The sequence below is a fragment of the Carlito syrichta genome, unplaced genomic scaffold (genome assembly GCF_000164805.1).
Source record: "Carlito syrichta isolate Samal-C Ts95f unplaced genomic scaffold, Tarsius_syrichta-2.0.1 Scaffold316292, whole genome shotgun sequence".
Lineage (NCBI taxonomy): Eukaryota > Metazoa > Chordata > Mammalia > Primates > Tarsiidae > Carlito > Carlito syrichta.
Genome location: NW_007260388.1, coordinates 530,558 through 536,193, shown reverse-complemented (window position 1 = coordinate 536,193; position 5,636 = coordinate 530,558).

The following is a 5,636-nucleotide window of genomic DNA, read 5'->3' as shown; positions in this document are numbered from 1 at the left end:
ATGACCTTCATTATTACTATTATCATTCTGAATTTGTATCACTAGGTCTGGGGTTGAATGCAGAGGCGACCCAGGGAAAGAAATCTGTCTACCTTGTACCCAAGACACTTGGGCACCCGTACAACACAGAGCAAATCATAACAAAGCCCTTCATTGACCAACTGCAAAAGAGTCATTCTTTCTGCTTCACCCTCTCTCCCTACCCTTTGGCAAAAGCTGAGTAAACAGGTACATTTGGTGCCAGGACTTGAAGGTCAACAAACTCATGCTTTGTCACTGGGACCTGGAAATCAAGTCAAGTGAACTTCACAGAAATGCCATGCCTTCTTGCTCCATGGGTGTTTGAGCCTAAGGATTAAGGGCAAAAATGTCTCAGGGGAGCTTGCCAAGAAGATATGCAGCAGACACCTGACACTATGGTGTGGTCTGGGGCCACCTCAGAGGTGCAGCATCACCATCTCAGCTGATCTCAACCCAGGGGTTGTGTGTTGATAAAAATGAACTCTCCCTGGAATGGTCATCACAGATCCGCAAACTCATCTATGGTTGTAGAATTTGAAGATGACCCCAAGATTCCCAGGCCCTGTTACGCATGTCCTGTATAACTCCTCCACCCGTGAGGGTGGGCAGGACCTGAGAATATAATGGAGTTTCACTCCTGTGATTCGTTTACAATATATGACAAAGGTGAAGGGATTTTGCATATGTAATCAAAGTTCCTGGTCAGTTGGCTGTGTTGGAGACATTATCCTGTGTGGATCTGACTTCAACAATTGACTTTAAGTAAAAGAAGATTATCCTGGGTAGGCCTGACCTAATCAGATGAACTCTTTAAAAGAAGGTCCAAGGGTCAGAGATGAAGGAAGGCTGATAAATATGAAGCAGCAGAGACATACTTCTGTTGGCCTTGAGGAAGCAAACCGCCATGCTATGGAGAGGGCTATGTGGAAGGGAATGGTGGGTGGTCTCCCAGAGCTGAGGGCCTCAGTCCTACAATGGCAAGGAACTGAATTCTGCCAACAATCAGTGAGCTCAGAAGCAGACCACAAGCCTCACATCAGAACCAGAATCCTAGTCCCAGCTGACACCTTGATTTTAGCCTGTGAGACTTTGAGCAAAGGACCCAGCTATGGCACACCCAGATTCCTGACCCATGGAAGCTGTGAGATAATAAATGTATGTTGTTAAGTCACTATATTTGTGTCTTAATTTGATATGTGGCATAGAAAACTAATATATCATCCTAGGAATTGCAGACCAAAAACATGCCTATGTTTTTTCTACTGTTTCTCCATATCTGTTTACTTTTGGGTCCCACTTTTCTGCTCAAGGTGAATACTGAAAGACAGGGCTTGTTTTATACACAGGCTTGGCAGACTGCTGCATGGATGAGGAGTGGGTGGTGAGGGTCCTGGGAAGGCTCCTAATACACCTGGCTGTTGGGGTCATTGAAGATCTGATCATGCAGAATGTGTTCTAGAAATGGAAGCTTATTAGATCCATTGCGGGTGATTAATCCTCCCTTCATATTAGATGATCAGATGAATGGATATGGTAATGTAGTCACAGATGACATAAATATGCTAAGTTTGGGAGTAGCTCCACCATAAAGCAAAATATCCACCAAAAATCCTTTAAACTAGTGACTAAAGTTATCTGAACTCAGAGTTAGACCTGGGGTGAGAGCTACCAAGACCACAGTGCATTTCTACACCTAGGAGACTGTTCCCAAGAATTATTACCAATGCTAAACCTATCTCTCTAGCTCAAGGTTTAGAACTTAGTCTTCTAAACCTTGGAAAATACAAAGCAGATTATGTGATCCAGTCCTTGTATTTGACAGACGATGAAACTGAGGAAATGGAACATGAGCTGCCTTTCTCAAAGCCACCCAGCCAGAAGTGATATGGTTAGACTAAAACTCAAGTTGTTCAATTATGTTCCTTCTGCTCACTTTTCTTCTAGTGCAAAACGAGCCAAAGGGTTGCCTGTTGGTTAAATCGCCAACTCCCAGAAACAGGGCATCCCTTTCAGACCTTGCCTCCGTCCAAACCCAGCTGTCATAACTCTTTCTGGAAACAGGACCCAACTCTCCTGAAAACCCAACATTCATTGTTTCTGTGCCATCAGCTCTAGCCTCTCTTCTTCCTAAATAATGATGAAGTGACTCAGTCACCCTGATATCCAGACTTCACTGGATGCCTAAGTTTCCAGTGTCTGCAGTAAGAAAATACCACAATCTGGGTGACTTAAAGCAACAGAAATATATTATTCCCTCATTGCTCTGGAGTCCAGAAGTTTCAAATACAGGTGTCAACAGGGCCGCACTTACTCCAAAGACTCAGAAAAAAACCTGTCCTTGTTTCTCCCGGCTTCTCCTGGTTACCAACCATCCCTGGCCATCCTTGGCTTGCTGTTACACCACTCTAGTCTCTTCCTCTGTCTTCACATGAACTTCTTCCCTGTGTGTGTCTGTATCAAGTATCTCTCTTCTTATGAGGATACCAGCTGTATTGGACTTAAGAGCCATAAGGGCCCACCTTAACCCAGTATGAACTCATATAAATTTAATCAATTACCTCTGCAAAAATCTTATTTCCAAATAAGGTCACAATCTGAGGTTCTGATGAACATGAATTTTGAGGGGTGCACTAACCAGTGAACTAGGTTTTATATGTATGTCCAGAGCTCATTGCAACTAACTTCTCCAAGAAGAGAGATACTTGATACGTGCAGCCCTCCCCATCACTCCCCTTACTCACCCAACTGCACCAGATGCTGTTATACCTAAGATCCAGAGATTGGAGAGTGAGAGCTGGAAATCACTTTAGAGATCATTTGCCAATGACTGTTAATCCTGCTGCCCATTAGACTCATCTGGAAAGAGTATAAAAACAGCAATGTCCAAGTCCAACTCCAGAGATTCTGATTCAACTGGTTTGAGGTGTAGCATGGCCATTGGGGAGTTGTTAAAGCTAATATGCATCCAGAGATGAAAACCCACCAGTGTCACCCCAGCCCTAGTTTTCAGATGAAAGACTTGAGGTAGCCAAGCCTTTAGCCATCACTCTTCCCTCCATTTATTGCAAGACTTTAAACTGCCAATTCTCTAACCAACTGAAATGTCCTGCTCCCTCTAGAGGAGGCAAGGTTCCAAAAGTTGACAGAAAAAAGTCTCCGTGGTGGCCTCTCTCATTTGCTCATGGTAGAGAAACAAAGAAAACCCGTCCACAACCATCAGACAAGATGGCTACCACCTCACTGCCATCACAACATCCTCGACAATTACTGACACACACCCATGACCTCTGGAACGACATAGAGCTTGAGCAGACTTTGTAAACTGTAAAGTGCAGTACAGATGTACATTATCACTTTTATCACTTCATTTGTGGTAGAATCCCCTCAGTCTCAGCAACTTGTATAAGTCCTTAAGTGTATTCTTTGCTCACTTACCCATTCAGCTTCCATGATGTGTCCTTGGGTATCTTTCTGGCCACCATTCTATTTCTGCATTGTAACTGCTCATTTTTTAAAAGCAAGAGCATTTTTGTCAACTTGTTTTTAATCTTTGTTTATCCCAGTATTGTACTCCAGACAACAAATCCTTCTTTTCCATGCCTGAACTAGTAAGAAATGCCTAAGTATGCACCAGAGAGGCCTGCCCAGAACCTGAATTACCACCAAATAACCCAAAGATTTTCTTTTGAATATTACTTTCTCTAGGGACCAATGAATCATTCATGAGCAGCAAAGTAAAAACAAAAACAAGTCATTGAAAGATGCTAACGGGGCAAGGCAAGTCCTGCTCCCCAATCCTGTCTAAGGACTCTAGGTACCCCTAAGTCATTGTCTCCTTCCTCTTGGCTCCAAATGTGGGAGAACCCAAGGTTTAGGGAAAAAGAATCACATGACAAGCCTTTACACCTCAGTCCATCACAGATTTAAAAATCAAGAGGCAAAAAAACTTTGTTAAAATGTAATTTTTCTTTTATTTTAGTTCAGTCCTCACTTTGGGGAAAATGTGTCTGAGTAATAAGAGGACTACTATATACATTTCAAATGCTTTAACACATAACATGACTCTAAGCAGAGTGTGCCGGAAGGTCTGGGGGCCTCTGACTGCCCCCCATCATAAATCTCAAACCAAGGCAAATCATAGCTTCCCAGAAGGCCTATTGGACTTTCACACCTTTGGCCTGTACCACAATCGCCTCCACCCTTGCCATAGAGTTTCTCTCCTGCCCTTCCCTTTCTTCCTCCCTACCTTCCATTTCTTTCTCCCCTCTTTCTTTTCCTCTCTTTCCCTCACCCCTCTCTCTCCCTCCCTTTAAGTCCTGTTCCTAGAAACTCAAGATGTCTGTTTTTTAATTTTGGTTGATCTATTTTTTTTCTGAACAGGAAAATCTGAGTAAAGTCCTTCCAGGTCTGCATTTCATGAAGTTGTGTGAAAGCTGCCTTCTGGCTTGATGACAGGCCAATGATGCCCTTCTTTTACTAAAGCATCCTTCAAGAAGTCAGCCCTCTAGGAACCAAAAAAGAGCCAGAAAAGATGTAGGCTCTGGTGAGAAAGGAAGCTGAGTACTGCATTGTATATTAGTGCAGTCACAAACACATCATGAAACAGTCAGAAAAACACCTGAGCCATAGCCTGAACAGCAGTCTACAGACTGTGGACCAGTCAATCAGAAGGATTGATGTCTAGACTGCCTGCTTTTGACACAGTTATATAATGAAATCAAGCAGATGGATTTATTGGTTGTTTGCCAATTAATTTAGGAACAGTTAAGTGGGTCAGAGGGACTCATCCCCATGGACATTCAGGGGTCCAGCAGTAATTTAGTATTCCCATCAGCAGCAGGAACCCCATTTCTTTATTCTCTGATTGCACAATGTCCCCAGCCCCTCAGGGACAGGTGAGGAGCATCAGGAGATCTGGGGGACACAGCCTTGGGGTGGAAGTGGGAGAGTACCTCCTCCCACCAATCAGCTGCACAGGCTGCCATCTGGCCTTGGCACCTTCAAGTTGGCTCAGGGCGGCGTGCTGGCCCCAGGAGCCAAGTCTAGTGAGGAGAGAAAGCAAGAATCTCAGGATCCAGAAATTTCCCCTTCCATAAAACCCTCACACATCTTGAAGCCATTAGTGTATCTGGCTCCAGGAGGGAGCACTGGGCTTGAGGAGTGGCCCTAGTGGCCTCTTTCCAATTTCTGAAGTTCACGAGGAAGTGCCTACCTACTTCCCACACAACAGAAAATGGGTGAGGGGATACCAAGAGCAAGCTGTGTTAGAGTTAGGCGTAACAAAGAGCTTTTTGTCCTTGAAGGTATTTCCTAGTGAGACAGAGTGGAAACCCTCCACCCCAGACGTTCTTCAGCACATCAGAAAACACAGTCTGACCATTTGGGTGTGACCTTCCTGGAAGCAGAGGTTGAGGCCAGCAGGGTCTTTTCATGCTTTGCTTCTCTGGCCCTGGAAGGCCATCCTTTGACATGTGGACCACCCTGGACTGACATCTAGAGGGTTGGGATAGGTTTGAATGCTGTCCCAAGGTTGTGTCTGAATCAGGTCACGAGGGTCAAACCAACCACTACCGGCCTAATTCCAATCTCTGTGGAAGGTGGAGTGAGGCCCATCT